The sequence below is a fragment of the Pongo abelii genome, chromosome 3 (assembly GCF_028885655.2).
Source record: "Pongo abelii isolate AG06213 chromosome 3, NHGRI_mPonAbe1-v2.0_pri, whole genome shotgun sequence".
NCBI lineage: Eukaryota > Metazoa > Chordata > Mammalia > Primates > Hominidae > Pongo > Pongo abelii.
In genome coordinates this window covers 203,362,501-203,389,916 of record NC_071988.2, presented here as the reverse complement: position 1 = coordinate 203,389,916, position 27,416 = coordinate 203,362,501, and the positions used below count along the sequence as shown (strand labels likewise).

Sequence of the window (27,416 nt, the reverse complement as noted above, 5' to 3'; positions counted from 1 at the left end):
GAGTCAACTGATGTGACAAACCTCATTGTTGTCTTATTTTAAGACATTGCCGCAGCCACCCCAACCTTGAGCAGCACCACTGTGATCGGTCAGCAGCCATCAACATGAAGGCGAGACCTTCCACCAGCAAAAAGATTACCACTTGCTGAAGGCTTAGGTGATTGTCAGCATTTTTTAGCAACAAAGTATTTTTGATTAAGGTATATAATGTATACTGTCATATTTAGAAGTAATGCTATTGCATACTTAATTGACTGCAGTATAGTGTAAACATAACTTTTATATGCACTGGTAAACTGAAAAAACTCATGTGACTTGCTTTATTTCAATATTCACTTTATTGTAGTGGTCTGAAACCAAACCACCAATAGCTCCCAAGTAAACCTGTATTTAGCTGAGGCCCCAAAAAGTGAAACTATTTTCATACTCTCAAATATTTAATTAGTAGAAGGAACAATATTAAACCCTCACTCTCAATGATTGATTTATCTTCATTGAATTATATTACTATTATTAATATGTTTCCGGAAATTTAATTCATCACCAGTAAGTTTTGATCATGTGTGACAAGCAGCCTGTAAATGGCTCCCAGTGATCCCTGTCTGTTGCTATTCATGCCTTTATGTAATCTCCACCTGGGTGTGAACTGGGTTTATTCACTCATTCCTAATAATAAAATATGGTAGAAGTCATGGAATGTCATTTCCAATATTATATTGATAAAGGACCATGGCCCCCATTTTAGGTATGCATTCCTCTCTCTGTCTCTCTCTCTCTGGTATGCATTCTTTCTTTCTTTTTTTTTTTTGAGACGGAGCTTTGCTCTTTCACCCAGGCCGGACTGCAGTGGCGCTATCTCGGCTCACTGCAAGCTCCACCTCCTGGGTTCATGCCACTGTCCTGCCTCAGCCTCCCAAGTAGCTGGGACTACAGGCGCCCACCACCACACCTGGCTAATTTTTTGTATTTTTAGTAGAGATGGGGTTTCACCATGTTAGCCAAGATGGTCTCGATCTCCTGACCTCGTGATCCGCCCACCTGGGCCTCCCAAAGTGCTGGGATTACAGGCGTGAGCCACCACGCCCGGCCCCTCTCTCTCTCTCTCTGCCTCTCTTAGGTAGGCATTCTCTCTCTTTCTTATTCTGTCTCTCTCTCATATGCATTCTCTCTCTCTCAGGTATGCATTCTTCTCTATCTGCCCCCTCCCCCCTCCCCACCTCCCCCCCACCCACTGCAACTCTGGAGGAAGCCAGATGTCATGTTGTGACTAGCCCTATGGGAAGACTCACATAGCAAGGAATGATTCCCATCCCACACACCTGTTACCGAGGGGGAACCTGAAGATGACCAATAGGCATGGGGTAGGCACAGAAGAGGATCCTCTCCTGTTCAAACCTTGAGATGACTACAGCCCTGGCCAACACTTTGATTGTAGCCTCACAAGAATTTTGAGCCAGAAAAACCCAGCTAAGCTGCATCCAGATTCCTGACTCATGGAAACCAAGTTTTGGCATCATTTTTAAAAATGTAGCAATATAGAACTAATATACCATGCATATATTTCAAGTATAGTATAGAGACAGGCATAGAAACATAAACCAAGTGCAAACATACTTAAAACAGCACACAGTCTAGAATAGAATACTACTACACTAAAGCCAACACAAATTTTTATCCCAAACGATTTCAACTCCTGCCAAATCAGACCAAAAATGATCTTTATTTCAAAATTAGTTCTAATGAAAGATTAATACACAAAAAGTGCTCTTCAAGAAAATGGCACAATGCTTAAAGGAGAGGTTCTATTTTTCACAACTTGGAAACAGCCAAACTCCCCCCACCAATGTAAGAACAAATTCCTTCCTACAACACTCAAAAATTGGCCAAGTACATGTTCCTGCCTTTATAAAAATATAGCCAGGGTTAAAAAAGTATGTTTTGTGCAATTCAATATAGGCTGCACTCTTCTCCTACAGTAAATGTGATATTATTGTCTTGTTACATTGAATAAATATATTTAGTTGGCAAGATATTTTGATAATGAACCACTGCTCCCACCCCAACAAAATTAATCCCTATTTATTTATTTATTTATTTATTTATTTATTTATTTATTTATTTTTGAGACAGAGTCTTGCTCTGTCACCCAGGCCGTAGTGCAGTGGTGCGATCTCGGCTCACTGCAACCTCCACCTCCTGAGTTCAAACAATTCTCCTGCCTCAGCCTCCTTAGTAGCTGGGACCACAGGTGTGTGCTATCATGCCCGGCTAATTTCTGTATTTTTAGTAGAGATGGGTTTTCACCATGTTGGCCAGGCTGGTCATGAACTGACCTCAGGTGATCCGTCCACCTCAACCTCCCAAAGTGCTGGGATTACAGGTGTGAGCCACTGCAACCAGCCAATCCCTAATAATTTGTGCTATATATCTCTTTTCACTATTATTATGAATCCAGCACCATTTTTCTTTTTTTAGATCATCATTTGCTTTTAACATTTAATGTTCAAAGCAGAAATATAAGGCAGATCTCTGTAAATTGAATGAAGTCTAAAAGCTGCTTGTTCAATCCTTAACATTTCTTACCATGCTTGTAGCTTCATAAACAGACAATAGATTTTATCCCTAGGGATTGTCGTCCAAAAATTACTGCATTCTAAGTAATTAAAAAAAAAAAAAAAAAAACCAAACCATGGTAAAAGTTTTTGCCAATATCCTAGACAAATAACATTTCAGAGGAAGTGATAAGTATTTATCCACAAAATCAAAGTGTGACTTTTTGGGAATTTTGCTGGTAAAGTTCAACATATGTTTTGAGCTAAAGTTATGAAGAAATCCTGTTATTCTTGATCAAGGTTATTACTAGACAAGACTTTTAAAATAAAACATTTATTTTTTTCTTCTATAAAATTATAGTAATAATATGGAGGTAGTTTAGTGAATGTGATGAAACAGTTTTTGATCCATTTACATTTTGTCTGCTGGAGTCTAGAGTCCTGCACTTTCAAGATGCCTGGCTAGGGTCTGAGTGCACTGGGCGGTCAGGAATTGCACAGCAAACTCGCTCAGAATGTCGTTGCAATCTCAGACACCATCCACACAGGGGAACATTACACATGTATCTGGTTCTTTAACTTTACAGACTGAAATCCTTAAAATGAGAATGGTAATTGTTTCTTAAGATCATCTTTTAGATCACCTTATAGAAGGAAGAGATAATGGCAATGTGCTTAAGAGAATGACCAAGGAATGTACCCTCAATGAGGAGAAGACATCAGTATGTGGAAAGAGTAACTTTTAACACATCTTAAAACTGAATGTAATGGTATCAATATGAAGAACAGGGAACACTTAAAATAATGTAAATATGGCGGGGCGGGGTGGCTCACGCCTGTAATCCCAGCACTTTGGGAGGCTGAGGTGGGCAGATCACGAGGTCAGGAGATTAGATCGAGACCATCCTGGCTAACACAGTGAAACCGCGTCTCTACTAAAAATACAAAAAATTAGCCGGGCATGGTGGCGGGCGCCTGTAGTCCCAGCTACTCGGGAGGCTGAGGCAGGAGAATGCCGTGAACCCGGGAGGCGGAGCTTGCAGTGAGCCGAAATCGCGCCACGGAACTCCAGCCTGGGCGACAGAGCGAAACTCCGTCTCAAAAAAAAAAAAAAAAAAAAAAATGTAAATACAACTGCTTTTCTATAAACTATGAGGGAATGCATAAAGTTGATTATGGGAAACCTACATTGCATGTGAGTACACAAGAGTATTGAGATCTGGAATAAGTTAAAAACCAAAAAACAAGTTAAACCAAAGGTAAATTTTTTATTGCTTCTTGAGCTATTTAAAAAAATAACCTGGTAACGATATTTCAAACTTATACATTTTATTATTTATTTATTTTTGAGATGGAGTCTAACCGTGTCACCCAGGCTGGAGTGCAGTGGTGTGATCTAGGCTCACTGCATCCTCCACCTCCTGAGTTCAAGTGATTCTCCTGCTGCAGCTGGGATTACAGGCATCTACCACCACGACTGCCTAATTTTTGTATTTTTCGTAGAGACAGGGTTTCACCATGTTGGTCAGGCTGGTCTCGAACTCCTGACCTCAAGTGATCTGTCCACCTCAGCCTTCCAAAGTGTTGGGATTACAGGTGTGAGCCACCGTGCCTGGCCTCAACCTTATCCGTTTTAAAATTCAGAATTCAGCTATTTATATGACCAGCTAAATCTGTAATAAAAACCAATTATTGTAAAAGGCAACAACAAAGGAATTTATTTGGTTTCTAATATAGTATGTAATTCTAAAATCTCGTTGGGTGAGTGGTGCTGCTGTGCCTTAACATTAGCAATAAATAGAGACAATTTCATTTTGGGATATTTTTAACTATGCTGTCATGATATTGATATTATTCTTTAAATATGTACTTCTTAGGACAGGGAGGTTATCTTTGCAGCTTTCTCTAAATTTTTCTTTACTCTTGGAAAATAAGCATTATTTATACATAAAATGTTAAACAACATTCACCAATAAAAGAATGTTTTATAATTATCATTCACTAATCCATTACTTCTTCAGGATCATATATTATATCTGTGCAAGATTTTTGAGGGTCTCTTAGTACTATGGCGCATACTTATTCTTCTAACAGGCTGCTTAATGATTTGCAGTCTTATCACAGAACGCCACAGTTCGCAGAAGTTTGTAATAACAGAGCAGATGGCCCTAATTATGTAAGTAACATGCAGCAAGCATTCAAAAGGAATCCAGAATACTTCCTATACAGCATATATACGTGTGTGTGTGCGTGAATGTGTGTGTGCACGCAGAAAATAGTGTAGAAAAATATATGTACATATATAAATGTACCTATGTCATATATATGTAAATAAGTGCAATAAATACACATACACACTTACATACACATATTTGCTCTAGACTGTTTTCTGTGTAACAAATCCTTCAGGTTTGAAATATATTAAATAGAGCAGTATGCTCTGTAATGTAGGAATAGATTGCAAAAATAATTTTTTAAACTTAGTATTCACCTGTTTGGATGGTGCTCTGATATCTTGGAGTACCACATCAAAAGAGAAAGGAAGTTTTATTTGCATTCTTTCTATAGCTAATCATTTACCATTTTAGGAGAAGACAATGTCATAAATTTAATACACATTTCCATTTCCCAGTTAGTTATTTAATATACACTTCCATTTCCCAATTTTGTAGAATGAAAACACTTGAACCGTTTGAAATTAACTTTTACTCCAAGATCCTTTTCTTGCAAAAGCTATTGTTAATACTGTTTGTAATGAATGTATTACATTTTATACTATCTCTGGATTTTAAACTGTAATCACTCAAAAATTTACTCCCACATACTCATTCTAGCAGTCCCAAAATATTTTAAAGAATGATATTTTTTAATTAAAGCAAACGAAGAGACACAAAATCACAGAGTGGCCATCCTACTGCAATCAGGCACTTAACAGTTTGACTTCAGTTTCTCCTACTTAAACCCTGTTCCTGCAAGTAGTATCCCCAAATGCCCAGTACAAGGAGGAGATTATTTAAATTTGTAACAGATGAATCAAGCATTGAAGAAGCTGTATAAAATAATATTCAAATTGTAATTTATATGTATTTAAAACAGCTTAAGGTGTATTAAGGTGTATGGTATAAACTACAATAAATGTTAATAAATTATTAATGGTGCATTCTGACAAGAATTAAAGATGGGCTTGATTCAAATAGAATTCCTGCAGGGGAAAATATGCACATTTTATTTTATGATTTAAATTCTGTAGAGAACACAGTTTGATATGCAACACTTCAGAGAATTACAAGCTCTAGAAACAATCAACTTTCATCCTAAATGATAAAAATTAATACAGATGTTATTTTAAATTAAATTTGAAGCATTTTTACAGGCAGAAAAAATAATTATGGAAATTATGAACCTTAAAATACTTGTAATCCACAGAAGATGATGTTTTAAATTGCAATCAACCTGTCATAGTAATTTCCCTCTTTAAAAATATATGTTAAGAAAGCAATTTTGGTTCAGAAAGTCAGTTTTCAGCTCTTTGTAATTTTTTTCCAAATTAAAGCTTGTAAGATTGATGATTTACAGGTCAAAATGTGAAGGTTCATAAAATACTCAAACTCTTTGGGGAAGAATTAAAGCAATACAACTGAATAAAAAGTTAAGGAAAAAAATAGTTAACACCGCAGAAAGCAAATAGTTGGCTAGACAAGAAAATTAAAAACATACACTCCTATCAATGGTGAACTATGACATTCTTACTCATAGAGAACATCAAAATGCTGTGTTATCATAGACTTCATGTGGAAATGCACTTATTTACCACGTGGATTGTATAAAAATTTGCATACAAAAAATGTTGTCTTATAAATACCTCTAAAACTTTTACAGCAGTTACCAGGCAAATGTACCTTAAAATACTGTTACGTTTGCCTCTGGCTCTATTAAAACTGAGGCTAAAACAAAGCCATTCACAACAGACAGTGCGTTTTAGTCATGAGGGAGAGCTGTGCACCTTTAGCGAGATGAGGGTTCAACAAGCTCACGCCATAGAACCCTGCGGTCTGCATTCGCCAGAACAAGACAATAAAAAATTCTCATATTCATTTCCAGTTCTCAGCAGCTGAAGCTCAACATGGAGTCTGAAACTTAGCATGGGGAAAATTAAATACTGATATCTGGCCAGATTTTCATTGACTGTTTTTGAAATAGTGGGTAAAATGTGCGTGAACCATAGGTATTTAGATAGAGACAGCATGCAGGCTTCATAGTAAAGGATGTTATTACTTTTATACCAAATTGGATTGGTTTATACTTTAAATTTATTGGAAGTTATCTTCAGGTACTAAGATATACAACACATGGGGTGTTTAATATCTAAGCCAAGCACGCCAGGGCTTTGGAACAAATGCTCTGAAATGCAATGTAAGTTCGAGATGTTTTAGCAGGTGGGCCATTGTGCCTCATTTAACTTCCCTTAAATCCTTGAAATAGGCAAACAATAAAACAGTGATTGCCTTAATTACTTTATTGTGTATGGTAAATTAAAATGAAATAGATAAATTTGGGTGCTCAACAAAAAAATCTCTGGCTGCTTAGTTGTTGGCCATTTCTGGATGTTTGCTAGAGCAAAAAATAAAAAATTCATTTCACTAAGTAGCTAATTTCATTTGACTGACATACATCTATATTTATATATGCCCATTCAAATGTGCTTTTTTGAAAAGTTCTTTTAGGGAACTATTCTTCTCTCAGTGTTTTACATTTTCTGTCTCCATAGAATGATCAAAATAATCTGGAAATGCAAAACAATATTACATAGCAATATTTCATTTCCATACCATTCTTAATGTTTGTGGAGAGGGCCTGTATGTAGTAATACTATTGATGTACAGATACTCTGTAAACAAGGCTTTGTGTGATTGCCAGTGACTCGGTTTATAGTCATATTATAATAAGATAGAAGCTGGAATACAAAAGTAAGTTGCTCCTTTAGATCTATAGGCCTCGGCCTTGGTGTAGCTGTGGCTTATGAAAGGTCCATGAATGGAGAAAAGCATTGTGAGCTGGTGTACATTGTGTATACATCGCTGCATCATTTGCAATTGGCCCCTCGCTAGATATTTTGATTGGCCAATATGTTCCTTAATCTATATTTAAAGTTTAAAAAAACCTATTTAGGCTTTTTGTTTCATACCAGTATTGCTCTTATATAAGGCTACATAAGGTAAAAACTGTTTTAGAAATAGAATCTTTCGGCACAGAATGCAATAAAACTTAAGACAATGTTCCATAATAATAAAATTATATTCTATTTTCAGCTACTTTTGTTCAACTAGAGAGCTCATATGTTATTTTTTATTTGAAGATAAAAAATATTCTAGCCTAGGAGCAGTGGCTCACACTTGTTATCTCAACATTTTGGGAGGCTGAAGTGGGAGAATTGCTTAAGGCCAGGAGTTCGAGATCAGCCTGGGCAACATAGTGACTCTCTCTCTCTCTCTCTCTCTATATATATATAGATATGTATATACATATCTATATCTATATCTATACATATCTATATCTATATATAGAGTCACTAATATATTTCAATTGTATATATATATACAATTGAATATATATAATATTCATATATATGAATATAATATATATACACAATATATACATATGTGTGTGTATATATATATATGAATATATATATACACACACACACACACACACACACACCTATCTATCTATAGATAGGTAGAAAGAGAGAGAGAGAGAGAAACCAAAGATCTCTCTCTCTCTGTATTTAGAAAACCCCAAAGGCAGCTGTCACAAGCAAACAAATATCTATGTCCTGAAACAGGTCGCTGTTAGGGAAAGCCCTGTGCTACCTGGAATGAGGTCTGATGGAACACCCAGTTTCAAGGCTGGGTGAGTCATTCTTTCAAAAACAAACCCTTAAAAATAAAATACATTTATATAAGGGCCCTGAGCCACCTAACTGTAGGAATTTAAAATGCAATCACTGTTAGGGAAAGCCCTGTGCTAGAAGAAGTCAATGTTTATTTACTTTTATTATGACCCATTATCTTTACCAAATAACTTTTATTATAAAGAGCCCATGTAAAGCATAGATTTGTTGGAAAGTAAATTACAAAAAGTACCAGCAGAATAAAATGTCAGATAGAAAATTACCAAACTCCATCATTTTCAGTTATTATATAGGTTATATATTATATAAAATGTTATATATATAAATATATATTATGTAAAATGTCAGAGAATTACCAAACTCCATCTTTTTCAGTTATTATATAGGTTATATATTATATATGTATTATATAGGTTATATATTATATTCAGTTATTATATGTTATACAGTTAGATATATAGGAATATATTCATTTATTTTTCATCATCTCTCTAGTGACTTATCCTTCTAACTACGATTCCACTGTCTGTCACAGTGAGTACAGGTCTGTATTTCCTGGCTCCTTACTATCAGTCTTTTCAACAAGTCATTATCAAATGAATGAATGAACCGATGTATACCAAAATACTAGAATATATATATTCTCTCTCTCTGTATTTAGGATCTCTCTCTATATATGTAAATATATATACACACACACATATATCTATATCTATCTATTCTGTGTATATATCCACCATGCCCAGCCAATTATGGTGGGGATATATATAGACATATAAATGTATATATATTTTTTATATATTTTATACATTTATATTTATATATTTTCTCTATATATAGAGACAGAGGGGAAGAGACTATATATATATATATACTAGTATAATGCATTTTATAATATTGTGCTTAAAAATAATTGTATATATTTATGGGTATCTGAAAGTTACCTTAAATAGCTAGTTGAAAAGAATAACAATAGATGAATATTGCTTTTCTTGATGCTAAAAGAGTTTTTATTATTTATACATGTTGTAGTAATTTGTGAAACAGACATATAGGCATGCAATGTTGATGAGTTTTTTGTCTTTAAATTATGTCATCCTGAATTATTTGAATAACCATAAAAGAGTAAATAAAATGCAGTGTAACTTACTGATGGAGCTCTCCCACTTAATAAACCTCATTAACCCACTGGAGATAAAATAAAAAATATATAATTCTGCTAAAATAGGAAAAGTCACAACAGAAACTGAGAAATGTCTGAATCAAACTAAGTTTCTTCTTTCCAACTGGAGAGACATATTCTGTGTTCACTTGGACAATGTGTAGAACCAGAGATCAATTAGGTCTATATCATAACTGAAAATGATGGAGTTTGGTAATTTTCTACCTAACATTTTACTCTGCTGGTACTTTTTGTAATTTACTTTCCAATATATCTATGTTTTACATGGGCTCTTTATAATAAAAGCCATTTGGTAATGATAACGAGTCATAATCAAAGTAAATAGACATTTACGTCTTCTAGCAATTTAAATAATACTGAATATCTTCATCTATTTATCATCATCTTTCCTGTGACTTACCCTTCTAACCATGATTCTAGTGTCCATCACAATGAGTAAAGGTCTGTATTTCTTGAGTTTCTTACTATCAGCCTTTTCAACAAGTTGTTATCAAATGAATGAATGAACCAATGTATACAAGATAGACTGTTTTTTTATATATACATATATATGTATATATAAACACAAATATTTGTTTAAAATTATTGTTAATCTTCAGTAATTCCAAGACTGGACATTTTAACTTCTTTTTCACAATAATCATCAAGATTAAAATAATTTTGAACTTAGAGGCCAATGCAGACCGATCACTTGAGGTCAAGAGTTTGAGACCAGCCTGGCAAACATGGTGAAACCCCATCTCTACTAAAACATACAAAATTAGCTAGGCATGGTGGCGTGCGCCTGTAATCCTAGCTACTTGGGAGGCTGTGGCATGAGAATCACTTGAATCCGGAAGTGGAGGTTGCAGTGAGCCGAGATCACACCACTGCACTCCAGCCTGGGCGACAGAGCAAGACTCCATCTCAAAAAAAAAAAAAAAAAAAAAAAGGATACAGTGGAAAGGAAAGTACTTTGAACTGTGAGTAGAGGATCCTGCATTTTAGTTTATACTTTCTCTGGCCCTGTAATCTTGGACAGATCACTAAACTTGTCTAACCTTTAGTATCTTTACCCATTTTTAGAAAAGAAAAAAACAAAAAATACAGCAAATAATTATTAATGTACTTCTGGTTCTTAAACTCTATTAAGTAAAATTTTACCTAATATGAATTACTCAGAAGCCCTTTTCAGAAATAAAGCTAGTAGTTAATTCATTGCTTTATTGGTTCAGCAAGAATTTAAGAAGGCCTACCCTACCCTGGGCCCTGGTTTTATATCTCTTCTAAATCAAAAGTAGGGGAAAGGGCTAGACACTGACTCCTTTGCACCCGTTGTGTTCAAGTTACTCCAAATCCTAAGGAACATGTCATTCCACTAGATATTGCTACTGCTGTCACCTTACTTGCGGGAAGCCAGGTGAGAGCTGCATGTACTGCACCACACGTTCTGGTTTCAGGGATGAAGTATGGTCTGTGCAGATCTGTGAAAAAAGTGGTTTAACTGTGACACAGGTAAGTCAGGGTTTGCAGTCGCCGACCCTATCAATAAGTCAGTCAAATTAAAACTGATGTTGAATTCCTTGTTTCATTTTATACAGCCAATCTGATTTTAATAATTGGCTGGAACTCCAAAAATATTATAACACCATCAGAAAATGGTAAACGTTTAGAAACCTTTTAGGTTGAGATGAAATGCTGTTTTACTAAAATAAAAAAAAATTGATGGTAATAATGCTGAAACAGTAAACAATCAGCCTTAACGTCTCCAATCTCTTTGGTATGGGATGACAGACTTGTTCTCTTTGGTCAGGTTAAACCCTCGGATGGCCTGCAGATGAGCGATTGTATAATTCTAATACTTCAGATTTCATTAAAATGAGTATACCAGGAATAGCCAATAAATTGGGTGGGGAGGAATTAGGAACATTGACCAGTCTGGTTTTAAGATGGAGAATAAACTTATCTCACACAGATTCGCTGTACATTTATTCTTGAGCATATTTGCAATATAAAATGAACTTTTAAACCCTTAAAAGAAACGATTACAAAATCATGAAGTTACATAGCTCAGTAAGGTCACCTCACTTCACCACGTGGCTAGAAGATGTCATGTATCATTGCCCTTAATCACAAACCAGACTCCACTGGATTCTGTGGTTTGCTCATAGGTCAGGCCTGTCATACACCTGATGTGGGATTCTTCTCCAGCACAGATGCATTCTATTTTATATTAATGAAATAACCCTACCTAATAATAATAATGTAATACACAGATGCTCTAAGGAATTAAATGAACTGCTTATTGGTATACTCAGAACTCAAAGCATTTCAATGTACAGCTTTTCATTTGCCCTGTAACTATTTGTTATTTCCAAACACCTCATTCTCTGCAGTAGCACTTTAAAACACATTTATAATGAAATCCTGAGAAGGTAATTCATCAAATTGCAGTGTGAATTGGAAGAGGTTTTATAGCAGTTTTATTGGAAAGAAGAAGTTCAAAAAACCAAAATGAGTAGTACGTTCCAAAAAAAATCAACTTTCCTGCAAAAGAAATCTCAAAGCTCTTTAAAAACAATTGACTAAGCAAACGAGAAGGACATTGTCTGATGAGCTGTAGCTCACTCCAGGCCCTGGATGGTCAAAATGGCCCCACTGTGAGAATTGCAGCCTGCTGGTGTGGGCATCAGGGTATAAATAAGATCCAAGGATTTCTGAAAGGGTTTGGTCTCTTTCTCATGTTTCATTATTTATTTAACAAATGTTCAAATGTAGACTACACATCCCTTGGCCACAATTTTCCATAGATTAGCTTTTAATTTTCACCCAGTGGTCTTACCTACTGCTGGTCTTAATATTGAAAGTAAACAGTGATTCTGATTGGAATGAAATGTTATGGCAGTAGTTCATACTGGGATCACTTTCTGCAGATGTTTTCATTTTATTTTCTGTTTACTCAACCTTGCAGAGAAGCCAATATTAGTAACATACGTGATATAATTCAAGATCTTTTTTGACTGCAGAAACCATTTGAAAGGGTATCAAATTACATTGAAGGTTACATTTATATAGCAAAATTGCATGGCCAATTTATGCAAAATGAAGGGAAATGGTTAGCTTATATGTTTTGTGAGGTATTTGTGTAACCACTCTCCATGTTTTATGAAAACAACACTATGACTGTATTTATATATATGGTTACAAGGGAATTTAATGTTAATGACTAAATCTGTACTTATTTTAAATTCTAGGAGAACTCAAATTCTGCCATTTGCAGAATAATCTCATTTAAGGTATGTGTTACTGGCAGATTTATAAACACTTATATTTTTCTGATATGTTATTTTTCCACACTGTAATATTTCCACAAATTTCAAAATACAATGTCTATAGAAAATATTTGACTCTCTACCAAAAAAGTCCAAAGTCCAAAATACAGTATTCCACAGCATACAACACCAATGTGCAATAATATAGAAGGAAAAAAATCAACGCTTTAGTAAGCATACAGAGTTTGATTTCATTCCTATATTTTGCTCCCATTATGGAGGTGCTTTTATGATGTTATGGAAAAGAAATTATTTAATTTCTAGTTTCATGCCACTAACAATATTTAAAATCATATTTTGTTATTTGTGTGAAATTTTTATCTAAACCAATAAGCTCTCCAATAAAGAGAAACTATACATGTATAGGGGTGTGTGTGTGTGTGTGTGTGAGAGAGAGAGAGAGAAACAAAGCAAGAATAAAATATTTTCTTCTGTGACTAGCTATGAGTATTAACATTCACCTAAATATTTTTTTCTAAAGATCCACAACCAAGAACATAATGGCATACAATTCATACTGACTTCTTGAAGACGCTCATTATTAAACCTACTATACAAGCTGATTTACAAAGTTGTATTTTCACAAACATGGTAAAAACAATGTAAAAGCAAGACTATTTTCACATTCTCTGTTAGAAACACAAGTAGTAAGCTTTTTTTCTTAAGTGTCTTTTTAATGAATGATTTTCTTTCTTTTTTTTTCTTTTTTAGCAGACAGCACTTATATGAATTTTATTCTGGAGTTCAGATAATTTTCTCTTTCTTAATAGGTAATTAGTCAAAAGCCATTTGAAACACTAGCAAACAAATAATGTTCCTTCTAAATCTCTCTTTTGAGATTATTAACTGTTTACTTATTAGTATAGATTACCTTTGTAATATTTCAGGACTCATTTAGCCCACTTTCTATTTAAAAACATCCATCATTGTTTTCAAAGTACTATGATAGCATCGTGATTCAATTTACAATTTTAAATAGTGTTATTTTCACATTTTTTCACCAAAGGCACTCAAAGACATAAAGAGAGCTAAACAATTCATCAATTGCCTATGTCCATAATGATACAGTGATTATACCAACTCTCTTATTTTTTCCTAGTTGATATCATTGTACACTAGTTCAGCTGTGTACAGAAAAAATGCACATCATATCTTTCTCCATTAGCAAACACTGCACAAAAAGGGTTACAGTTTATCTTTGTGAAGATTTCTCTTAGGAGCTTTTAAAAAAGTGTGAGCCTAGGCAGAAATGCATATAGCTATGATGTCTGCATTCATATTTGTAGCAAGATTCTTTTTAATGTACCTATTAGTGGGAGCTAAACAGTTTGAATGTTGAAAGGAAGGGGCATGCAATTGATGTATAGTTCAACAGTCAATGGAATGCAGAGCTCATTAAATAGAATACATTTTATATCACATCTTGAGTTGCAGATAGTTCTGAAACCTTGGTGCTTACATATTTCCAACTTAACTATGCTAGTTAAAAATAATGAATTAAGTCTAAATGCACAAAATCTTTACTCTCCTTCACGTAACTCACCACTCATTAAAATGTGGGCAACTGAAACTTTGAATTCGGCCTCAACATAATGTGATGATTTTATTTAAGGGAGAAATTTGACTGATTTACAATAGTTACGAATTATAGTTGTTTTTAATGAGTGCAAATTATCTTCTAAAAGATGCGACATTACTGCAGATTCTGTAGTGCCAACATTTCTACCCAAACACAGAGGAAAGGGATTGTTCAAAGTTGGCCCCAGGGGGAGTAAATTGGGTTATTGCCTAGGGCACATATTTTGGAGTAGGCATGGAATTCGAGCACTTACTATAGGTATTGCTGTCTGTTTCATCTAATCACCTGCGGCTGTCTTTGCAGAGCTTCCAGGAGGCTGCAAGACTTCATGCTTAGAAGCTGCATCAAGACATCCTGACATGAGCTGGATATAGGGCGCCTCAGGGCAGCCTTGAAGCAGAGTGAAGGTTATTGTGGCTAAATGAATAAAACTAGACAGAAAAACTGTCGGCAGCTTATATAAGGAGCAAGGTGATTCTTGGTGGTTTCAGGCATAAAATTTTTAGGGGAAGTGGTTGCACAGATGTAGGATTGGATGTCTACCAAATCTAAGCTGACTTTTTCTCCCACAATTGCTGTATTTATTTTTGCACTTAACAGTGTGGCAATGTTCATCTATAAATTAATCTATTACTTATTACATATTCATGGATATTACATATCTACTGAAACATGAAATTTCCCCTGGCTCCTTCGCGGGCGGGAACTGGAATGTGAGTGCTGGAGCTAGCCAGCTGCTTTGGCACTAGCAGGGGCAAACTCCATTCACTTGAGCCCTCTGTGCTCAACCCCTGGCAGGAGGGAGTATGCAGGTGAGCAGGTGCAGGAGCCACTTTTGGGTGCTGGCAGAAACGAACTCCATAGTGGCCTTGTGGCAGCATCCAGGGGGTGCCCACAACCCCTGAAGCCCCAGAATGCACATGTTATAGTACTCTTTTAGCTCTGCCATGTCCATGGACAGCTAAAGTGTTAACAGCTCAGTGGGCCCTCTGCCTTTTTGTGTGAGGTGGCTACTTTCTGCCAGCAAGGGCAGAGGGTCAGTGTGACAGCCTTTTGCATCCACACCCGTGGTTCGGTGTCCAGGAAAAATCAGGTTGCACAAATGAATTGAAGGGTGGTGAATGCAGAGGATTTTATTGCTGATGGAAGTGGCTCTCAGCAGGAAGGGGAGCTGGAAAGGATATGGAGTTGGAAGGTGATCTTCCCCTGAAGTTTAGCGGTTTCCAGCCAGACTCTTATCCAAAGTCATGCTGTCAAACTGTCTCTCTGAAGGCAAGCTACTTCTCTCCAACAGCCAACCATAGTCTCTGACATCCATCTGCTTCTCCTCTTCTCCTCTCTCTGACAGCAGAGCCTGGGGTTTTTATGGGCACAGGATGGGGGATGGGCTGGACCATGGATGGTTTTGGAAAAGGCAACATTCAAGTGGGAAAACAGGAAAGTATGTTCTCACTTTGGGCTGCGGTTCCAGGCTTGAGGGTAGGGCCCAGAATTTCCCTGCCTCCTGTCCCTATCACTATTATATCTTACATATTCATGGATCCTAGGATCATGTATCCATGTAATCCAGTACAGAACCAATCTAATCCAGAACATTCACTGAAATTATTACCCTGTTACTGATTTCAGTCTTAAAACAGGGGGCAGGTAATACATGTCATTTTTAAGTGGTTATTTTAATGAAAACATGCACTGAATTGGGAATTACTATGTGAAATTTCTGCCACTTTTAGAATTCAAGCAAATACAATAAATAAAACACAACAACTTAATGTAATAAAATCACTATGAGATAAGTTATCATAGGGAAATAACTAATACTCAAAATGCAAAGAAAATTTTTGATTTTTTTTCAATGGTTTTGCATCTGATCTTTTAGTCCTTTAGTACCAGTTTAATAGGTTCAAAGTAACACACACACACACACACACACACACACACACACACGATATGGTGACTTATTTCTTATCCCATAGCTCAGGGACCAGCTTTTGTAAACTTGGAGAAGGAAACTCTCTGTGGGTTTATGCAGAGTTAAAAGGCTTGTAAAGCTGTTTTAAAAGGAACTTTGAAACTAACCATTCACAAACCCAAGAAATGCAAGAATTTCCTCTGTAAAATAGGTGTAGAAGTGTATTGGAGATGACAGTTGTACAGGCTTCCAGCTTGAGGAAAGCAGTTCTCCCCTGGAGCTAAGCATATATTTTTGTTGCTTTTGGAAAAAAAAAAAAAAGAGATGGAGATAAAAGAGGTGCTATTGTACCTGATCTACACTGACTGAGCTGTTTTAGGGCTCAACAGAAAGTTAAACTTACTATGGTGTGTTTCCCCTGCCGACCCTTTTATTTCTGTTTCTTAGGTAAATTAGAAATACAGAGTCATCTTTTCTTTCTGTTCCCTCTACTACCAGATTACTCTTTCTAATAATTACTATGGTTTAACAGAAGGAATTAATTAGACCAGACAAAACTACCAATTTCAGAGGTTATCATTTTTTTTGACATGAGGAAAGAGGTTGGTAAGGCATTGAAAATACAAACGTTTAGCATCATAGTTTCTTGTAATAAAGACTCACATATCTAATATTACTCAAAAATATTCCAGGAAAAAATATATTACTATTCACTCTTTCAATCAAGCAGAAAAATCCGAATTTTGACAAATGCCAATGGCCTTAAGTGTTAGACTATGACTTTTTTTGAAAATTACTTATTTGAAAAATTATAGATCCTAACAATCATACAGAAAAATAGTAAAAACTAATGTTAGCCACAGGCTAGGCACTTTATTAGGTATTTTCCACATATGACTTTATTAAATTCTCATAACAACCCTTTGAGATAGGCAATATTTATTACAGTATCTGCTTTTTAAAGATGAAAAATCTTGATCTCAATGAAGTGGAATATTTGCAAGTGGCTTTGAAGAAATGCACATTGTGCAAAGTTTTTGTGAAATTTCAAATGGCAGAACACTATCACCAGATTATACATCAGGTTAAAATAAAACAACAGCAACAACAAAAAGACTCGCTGGAATTTAAATATTCTTAAACACGGGAGGGAGGAAAAAGGCAGGTGTCACTTTTGGAAAATGTAAGCAGAAATTAGGTAAGGAATGTAATAAGCATTACAATTAGCAACACCGGATTCAACATGCAAGTGCCATCAAAAAACAACAAATAATTTCTCAGTTAAATATAAATTATATTTATTAGAATATTACAAAAGATGTCAAAATTCAGCAAGTATTTTGTAATAGCTTTATAAATGTAGATAGGTAACAAACACGTGTACAAATACAACAAAGCTCAGGTCGTTAATGTTAACCAATTACAGGGCCAAGCACTGCACATACCAACACCACTTCATACGTTAGCAAAACATCCCAGGGAGAAATACTAGATGCAATCAACAACTAATAATGAGCAAGGGAGAAAGAGAAGTAAGTGGAGGAGGAGGAGGAGAAGAAACAGAAAACATGGCAGTTATGCTCTGCGTATGCACACACATGTGCCTGTGTGACCAGGGTGCTTTTAGAGATAAAGAAAAACTAAACCTCCAAAAAGGGCGGAACAACTCTACCAGAATTAATGGGTAATAATAAAAGCTAATCTGTAGAAAGACAGCTGCATAATATGAACTAAAGGACTAAAGTATTCTTTAGTGGCTGTATAAAAGTATTTGTGAGGGCCGGGCGTGGTGGCTCACGCCTGTAATCCCAGCACTTTGGGAGGCCGAGGTTGGCAGATCATGAGGTCAGGAGATCAAGACCATCCTGGCTAACACGGTGAAACCCCATCACTACTAAAAATACAAAAAATTAGCAGGGTGTGGTAGCACACACCTGTAGTCCCACCTACTAGGGAGATTGAGGCAGGAGAAAAGCTTGAGGGGGAGGTTGCAGTCAGCCGAGATTGCGCCACTGCACTCCAGCCTGGGTGACAGAGCGAGACTCCGTCTCAAAAAAAAAAAAGTATTTGTGAGACATTAGACATAGATAACAAATGAGAATATAACTTTTGTTTTATTAGAGCAATGAGGAAGTATACAAGAAATGTTTTAAGTGTATACATTCACCACCCAGTTTTACCTCTTCTGCTTCATTTTAATAAAACAGCAGCCACACTAACAACTGTGAAACTGATTTTTTAAATTATGAAAATTATAAATATATTTATATGATCACTACTAAATTAGAATGATCCACAAAATTTCAGTGACAAATATAAGTAAATATAAAAAGAAAGGTGTTAGAAGCTCAGTTCACGTCTTATGTGCAAAATACATTAACTATGATTCATTGTATTGATTCCTGTCTTAATATACACAACAGTGATCTCAACATTCATACTGCTAAAGTAATTACTACCAATCAGGAGTCTGGCAAAAATAAGATGATTATATATGGATACATCTGGGCATCCCTTTTTGTGATTACCAAAAGAGCTCATAACTTAATGGTATTCATCAGCCTGCGTTAAGTTCACAGGAGCTGTGTTCATTGTCTAACATCCAAGAGGAGCCAGCTAAGTACTTTTACTTTGGTGTTACTCATGAAAAAGAGATAATTAATGAACTGATTTGCCCGGCATGTTAAAAACAATGACCACAAAAAACTCCTCAGATCTCTGCTTCTTACCACTTGATTATGTTTTCTCATGAAAGTGATAATAAATAAGATTGGCTTCATGCGAATTCAAAATTCACTAATTGTTTTCTACAACCATTAAAGTATAACAAAATGTTTGGTGCAGATAGACATATTACATTACAACTTTAAAATAGAATATTATTTACCTCATCATTTGTCACAAAGTGAAAAGATGCATATTGTCAATCAATTTTCAAGAATCCATTTTTCTTTTATAAAGCTGCTGTGAACCATGAACTTAATCTTTAAAGATGTTTCAGTGGTAATCTGCTACAGTCTCAATGTTTGCCCCCTCCCTGGAACCCCCCAGATTTCATGTGTTGAAATCCTAACTCTCAAGGTGATTGTGTTAAGAGGTGGGGCATTTGGGAGGGTGATTAGGTCTTTAGAGGCCCTCATAAATGAGATTACTGCTTTCATAAGAGAGCCCCAAGAAGCTCTATCACCCCTTCTACTGAGGACGCAGCTAAAAGGCACTGTCTGTGAACTGGGAAGTGGGTCCTCTGCTAGATACTGAACTTGGATTTTCCAGGTCCAGAACTGTGAGAAATAAATTTATGCTTATTTATAAGCCACACACTGTTTACGGTATTTTGTTATAGCAGTCACAAATGGACTAAGAAATACACCATCATACCTCCTTTTCATTTTAAAAATTTTATTTATTATTATTTATTATAGAGACTGGGTCTAGCTGTGTTTCCCAAGCTGGAGTGCAGTGGCATGATCATAGCTCCCTACAATCTCCTGGGCTCAAGTGATCCTCCCACCTCAGCCTTCCAAGTGGCTAGGACTAAAGGTGGGCCTCGCCACCATGCCTATATAATTCACCATCATCCTTCTTCATGTTTTATATATCACACAAAATCAAATCAGGTAAATTAAAGGAAAGTCTAATGGGAGATGGTTCTTTAACATCTCAAAAGGCAGTGCTTATATAGCAAAAGATATGGTCATTAGACCAATTGAACTTGGGTTCAAAATTTGGCTCCACACTTTGGAGATCCTGAGCAAGTGAATGTAAGTTTATTCTGTTTTTCTTAAAATTTAAGAAATACTATGTTATTTCTTAATTATAAAATAAAAAGAAATAATATGTACATCTCATTCATTTAGCATTCAATGAATACTAACATCTAGCATGTGCCAACACACAATTTTTGACACAGTTTTGAACACGGCAAAACCCAGTCTCATGGAACTTATGATGTGGGGGAGAGGGACTGCATGTATATGTGTGTGTGTGTATGTATATACATGTGTATATATATGTATATATGTATATACACACACACATATATATACTGCATGTGTATATATACACACATAATTTGTGTATTTATAAAGTTAGAGATGAATGTAATGAAGAAGTCAGTGATGAGAGTGATGGTATTCATGGGTGTTGCAAACTATGTTTAAATTCTCTACAAATATTAAATTTTTTGTGTTTTCTTTTATCCTTTCCTTTTCATTTCTCTCTTCCAAGGCTTGTAATTGAGATTAAATACACACACATGCACACTCACAAGCTGGATGCTGACTGTGACTATTTCATTGGGTTTCACTGTATTTTAAGAGTATTTTCCTTAGGCTAATTTTGTTCCTCTGTAAATATGTTGCCATTCTATTTATTGTTGCTCAAGCATATTGAGTTTAAAAGCATACTCTGGTTTTATATCCTCCTTTCCATGTTTACTGATATTTCTCCCTCAATATTTTAGTGTGTGTTTGTAAAGGTGTGTAGTTTGTGATTTTTATAAATTAGTTGAATTTTGCATGAGAGAATTAACTTTTACTTCTTAAACAATATTTCCTGTTCTATTAATGCCATTTTCTTTCTCTTAAGCAACGATGCTTATCTTTCACCGTGGTCCTCTTAATTTTTTTCCAAATTTTATCTTTGCTCTTTTAAAATTGTTATTGATGACATCAACCACAATTCTTAATCACCTGAGTTTGCCAATGTTAGAAGCCAACGTTGAGTTGATATAATTATAAGAAAAATCCAAACAACATATCACTCATTTTAAACTTCACTATTGTGAAGATTAAATTTTATATATATATATATATATATATATATATATAAAATTAGAACACAGCGGGGCACATAATAGGTGCTCAATAAATCTTAATTTCCATCTTTTCTCTGCTATCTGAGCTCTTGCAATAGCTTTCCAACTTGGTTTTCCATCTCCTAACTATCACAGGTCACCTTTCTAAAATATGAATGTAGTCTTATCACTTTCTTTAATGTTTCTTTATCATTTTATCATAGAACACAAAGCCCTTAGCTGGAGAGTCACTTCCAGGTGAAACTATTGCCACTCTCACCGCCCATTTCCAGTGGTGATAGTGCTGTATTACAAATTATCCATTCATTTTATCTCCCTCACTACATTGTGAGCTACTCATAACAGGGAACAAAATTCATTCACTTAGTAGGTATTCAGTAAACATTTGGTAAAAGAGGGGCCAGTTGATTGATTGGAATGAGTCAACTATGTGCCAACTTCTGGTTGCAGGGCAGACATGAACTTAAAAAAAAAAAAAGTTTTGAACAACCTGTTTGGTCGAAAGTCTCTTTTGCCCAAAATTACTTGTTTAAACAGCATATTTTCCTGAAATACTTTGGTAGTTTAAGGTGTGTTTGCTCTAACATACTATCTTTCATAGCTTCGTGCAGGAATGTTTTTTTTTTTTTTTTGACAGAGTCTGGCTCTGTCGTCCAGGCTGCAGTGCAGCAGCGCGATCTCGACTCACTGCAAGCTCCGCCTCCCGCATTCACGCCGTTCTCCTGCCTCAGCCTCCCGGCCTCCCGAGTAGCTGGGACTACAGAAGCCCAACACCATGCCCAGCTAATTTTTGTATTTTAGTACAGACGGGGTTTCACCGTGTTATCCAGAATGGTCTCGATCTCCTGACCTCGTGATCCGCCCGCCTCGGCCTCCCGTGCTGGGATGGGATTACAGGCGTGAGCCACCGCGCCCGGTCGAATTTTTTTTTTTTAGATGAAGTCTTGCTCTGTTGCCCAGGCTGGAGTGGAGTGTCTCAATCATGACTCACCGAAGCCTCCACCTCCTGGGTTCAAATGAGTCTACTACTGCCTTAGCCTCCCAAGTAGCTGGGATTACAGTTGCACACCACCACGCCTGGTTAATTTTTATATTTTTAGTAGAGACAGGGTTTCACCATGTTAGCCAGGCTGGTCTCAAACTCCTGACCTCAAATGATCTGCCCGTCTCGGACTCCCAAAGTGCTGGGATTATACGTGTGAGCCACCACGCTCGGCAGCAGAAGTCATTTTTAACAAGCATTATCATCCTGCTTCCCTCACCTCTCCCTATTCTCCTAATGGATACACGGCCTTCAAAAGCACATACAAAATTTTTCCCAAGTGCTGCTTTGCCACATTCTCATTTAATTTGCACTTCTTCCTCTATGAAGAGCAAAATCCTCACACCGGCATTTAAGTACTTTCCCAGCATGGTGCTCTGTTCTCTTGAGATTATGATCTGCTATGACCCTCAACTCCAGGGTTTTGTCACTAGCGACTGTCCGCCCTAAGTACACCTTGCTTATGCTTTCCTCCAATGTCTGATGTGTGCTCTTCCTCATGGATTGGTATGGCAGATGTAAGGCTGGGCCACCCATATCTTCCTTCAAGTAAGGACTTGCTGCCTATCCATGGGCAATGTGATCAGCGACAGTCTCCAGGTCTCAGAAACTTCAGGGACAGCCTCAGCTGCAGAAGGCCACCGAGGCCAAGGCCAAGTCCTTTACACTCCTGGTGATCAACCCAGGAAGAGTCTAAAGATCCATTTTGGCCTGATGCAAGATGCTGTGATGGGACATGCAGGTTCCTGACATCTTGCTGGGTTGGCTGAGGCTTTGTCAAGCTCCTACCACAGTTTGACTCCTCCCATTGCCCAATCCTGCTTAAGTGTACATTCCAGATAAACATCCTGAGCCCCAAACTCCATCCAAGCCTCTGCTTCCAGAGAACCCAACTGACAACAAATGGTCTTCTGTATCTTCTCTTCTGCCTTATCATCCATCAGTTTACAGCCAAATCATTTTCCAGGTCTCTCTTGACCGATATGGCCCAAGTTGAACCTATTCTAATCTACCCTTTACAAGTGCTTCCTACCTTCCAATTCATTTTGAAAAACAGTTTCTTTTATTCTTAGTAACCTCTCTCTCTCTCTGTGTGTGTGTGTGTGTGTGTGTGTGTGTGTGTGTCTTTCACTTATCAACTGAAGCTGTTCTATTAACTTCTTAGAGTTGGGGTCAACTCATTCTTTTCCTTTCTATCCATAGCATGAAATATACTTCTAAGGAAGAAGTACCTAACATTTGCTGAATGGAAAGTAACATATTTTAGAGAACACATACATTGATGATTTCTATTTGGTTCCCCCCACTTTTGTATCAGTCATATCTAAGATAATTTGGTTAATCTTAATTTGAAAAAGAAAATAGAGCAACTTTCTCTATATATTTTTTACTATATACAATTTGAGTGATGCATTTTTCTGGAATTTTGATAAGGGAAAACATTTAGAGTTTAGAACTATTTTACTTTCTTGTTTCAGTATTTGCATATAAACTGAAGCATGATTTTTAAAATCTCAGAACCAGGGGTAAAATGAAATGCCTATTAATGTGAAATCAGCCCTAAATAATGTACTAAAATGAAGTCTAAACAAAACATCAGCAAACACATCAATATCTCCAAATTATATTTAACAGAATCGATTCTGTTTGGTTGTGATGTGGCAAGTCAAATTCAGGGCTATAATCAAAGTATGTGTTAAGTTACTAGATAAAGATATTTCAGGTGGCTGTTATTACGAATAAGAAAGGTACACTTAACTCCCAAGTAATACATCTCACCCTCAAAGAGATGAGATGGCTCACTAACTGCTTCTAACAGAAACAAGCAACTTTTTTCTTTGCTGTTTCTATGAAAACGTAGAAGATTAAGGGAAATCTTTATTTAGATGTTTGATTCTCACTCAATTCCTTTAAAGCTTTCAGTTAAATCTAGAAATTGTGATGTAAGTTGGTACATATTGAAACCTTAAAAAAAGTTTGCAAGAATCCTGGCTTCTACATATATACATGAAATTAAATTAAAATCCTCTCGAAAATAATATAAATGTGTGTACTCAGAAATGAAAATCTACTTCAACTCCCTACATGTCCTTCTGTTGATTAGAACACTACTGTGCTCCAGCTGTGAGAAGTTTCTTTTATTCTTTTTAGAGTTGAAACGCATGCACACACACATGCTTTTTGTCCTTGAAACTCTGTCTCTGATTGCATGTTGTTGAGGAAATAGGAAGTTTTTGGCATTTTAAAAACTGTTGCCTTTTCTCTTCCTTGCTATTTAGAATAGTGTGATATTTGCATTAAATCTTCCTCCTTTTAAGATTAGTAAATTAATATATAATTTTAATCCTTTGGATACCACTTTCTTTCATGGAAAAATAGGTTTTTGTCTGAGATATATAGTTTGAAGATAACCTGTGTGTTCATTTCTTTCTATAAAATACTCTTACTTCAAGGTAAAGTAAGCTTAAAAATGTGCTTAATGGAATAACTGATTAGCTGTTGGTCGTTTTATGGCAGAACTGCATTTGTATTGGTAATCACTTATTCACACACAAAATTAAAGCTTAGACTAGAATCTGAAAGCTGTGATGAAAAGCCCACCTCAGACAATCTTTTGAGCATATAGAAGAAAAATTTATTTGTTCTCCATTGACACTTTGTCTTTGGAAAAGGAGTAAGGGTCCAGAAATAAGCTAAAAGAATAAATATATTTGATATAGTATTCTACGTAAGAGACTCTCAAAAGATAGATATTTTTGTTATCTTCACAAACAGTATACCATGTTTTCTAAAATACTTTACCTGAATGTTGTAGTCCAGAGGAAGGGGAATTTCCTCTGAGATAAGAGCAAACACACTCTTTGAAAGTAATCCCAGGTAGGAGGATTAGAAAGATAACTTGAAGCTTCATTTCTTTTATCTTATCACATCTTTGCTCCCTCACAGGAGTATAAGTGATAAGCTCTGTTTAAAATAACACCATATTGGAGCTGCACAAACTAAAGCAAAATTTCTGCCCAACTTGTTTTGGGCAATAGGGAAAGAGAGACTGTCCCTCACTCACTCTTGGAAAGTTTCTATTATATAGAAGACTGACACACCCTGTTTTTTTTTTTTTAGACTATGTGCTTGAACCCGGAAAGAGTGGGGCACAGCCTATTTGAAGTGGATGATTTGAATGCTTTAGCAGAGCAAAGGTGTGTTTTACTGTAAATCATACCAGGAAAGATAAAATAATTCCACAACAGCAAGGATTTTTCAGAATGTTAAGACTTAGCATTAAGGTAGGAGAGGGTGGTTAAAAGATACATCTCATCCTTCATGCTCAATATTCTCTTCTTTAGCAAAAGCAGCAATTGGATGTCACAGAATGAGTTCTGAGGTTTACATCAGAAGATGGCCCTGAACCGGAGCCAAAGCTGGCCGGGGAGCTTGGGGAAGATTCTGAGCCTCACACTTTTATTTGTGAAGTGAGATGCTGACTCTATTGTTGGTTTTGTTTGGGGGTTTGATGCTCAAATAAAGCAATACACACGAGGGAATTTACTGACATTGTTTAAAAAACAAAGTTAATGTATGATGAAGCAGCGGAGTGATTCACGAATGGCATTATAAATATTTTAAAAACACAAAAGGAATTAAAAGAGTATATACTTGGATGTTAATGAAAATAAAATTTCATTGAGAATAAGAATCTTGGTAAACATCAGTTGATATTAAAACTTTATTGCTTTTAAAGGAGTCTGAAATGTTCTTTTGTCAAGGTTAATGCATTAAAATGAGGCACAGCATAATGTTAATCTAGACAACACAAATTTTAATATGTGTGATTATTTTATAAGCTCTAGGTTGAAATATTTTTTATCTACATGGGAAAACTGAACAGATTATAAAAAATTGTTTAAAAGAAAGAGAAATTTCAGATGTCAAATATGTGGGAAACTTAATGTCATTTTATTAACTAGAGATAGAAAATGAGGTACATTAGTCTTAGACACTATTTAGAGCAGTTAATTGCTAAGTCACCAAAACAATCTATTCTACAATGACCTTACTTTTAAAGTAGTTCCATGGCATGAACTCAAGGACATTACTGCAGCAAGGTTCTTAACAAATCAGTCATATTCATTGCATTTAATAATCTATTAGGGGCCTTCACTAGAGCGAACAACCAGCATTTCTTTTAAACTCTTCCATAATTCAGATTTTATCAATGTGGACTAACCCTGTGGTCAATTAAATCTGAAGTAGTGCAGTTTTTATGTTTTCTGAATATATTGGGCCCGAAAGCAAATATTATTTTATGATATGTTAATAACACAAGGAATTTTACTAGTAATATTTAGTGGAGCATAAAGGTACCTAAGGCTCTGTCTATTTGTACAGTAGCAGAACGGATCTAAGAATGATTCCAACCATAACTCTTAGTCAAACACATTAGCACAGTCCATTTACATAGTAGAATGCTCAGTACAGACCTAAGAATATTCTTTAAAGTTACAGTTGGAATATGTCTCCAAAATGTCCTTATAAATGTGTATACATGCCAAGTCTGAAGTGCGAATTACAAATTATAATATGTGGCACTAATTTGTTATCATCTGAAAAAAAAATCTAATTTGTAACAGAACCAGTTTTGTTTCAATCTAAAATCCTGAGGACCAATTCAAAAGAATGGGAAGCTTATTGTTTCCCTGAAATTATTGACCACACATTTTAACACATCAAAATATTCTGAAAAATGTCTGTAGTGGTCTCAACATCTTATTTAGTTTAGAATCTTGGTAGCCAAACATAAGTGCCAAAATGTTCTAGATGACCAGTTAGAACGCAGCGGATCATAGAATTACTCTTAATGATGCAAAGTACAAATAAATCCCTATAAAATAAAGAGAAATTTATTCCCTTTATTTGTAGCTTATGGATACCTGAATGCTATTTTACTTTGCTTCCTAGTTTCTTTTTCCTTCTGTAATTTCACACATTCAGAATATTAAATCATTTTCTATTATCTGTGTGATTCTTTCACTAAGATCAAGATCTCTCCTTTTTTTGTTCAAATCTTGCATGCTGCTATCCATAGTTAAGCAATTGATAAATGTAACTTCTA

At 35.7% G+C, this 27,416-nt stretch overlaps 1 protein-coding gene and 1 long non-coding RNA gene across 2 annotated transcripts in view; one reads left to right on the top strand and one right to left on the bottom strand.

Moving 5' to 3' along the window:
* The window catches only part of LOC100939532 (uncharacterized), a 95,068-nt gene extending 69,024 nt beyond the window's left edge, over nucleotides 1-26,044 (top strand). Inside the window, exon 3 of the long non-coding RNA XR_152313.3 lies at nucleotides 25,651-26,044. This is a non-coding gene — a long non-coding RNA (uncharacterized LOC100939532). The remainder of the gene's footprint in view (nucleotides 1-25,650) is intronic.
* The window catches only part of TENM3 (teneurin transmembrane protein 3), a 2,759,728-nt gene that overhangs the window by 1,713,007 nt on the left and 1,019,305 nt on the right, over nucleotides 1-27,416 (bottom strand). The window lies entirely within an intron of this gene.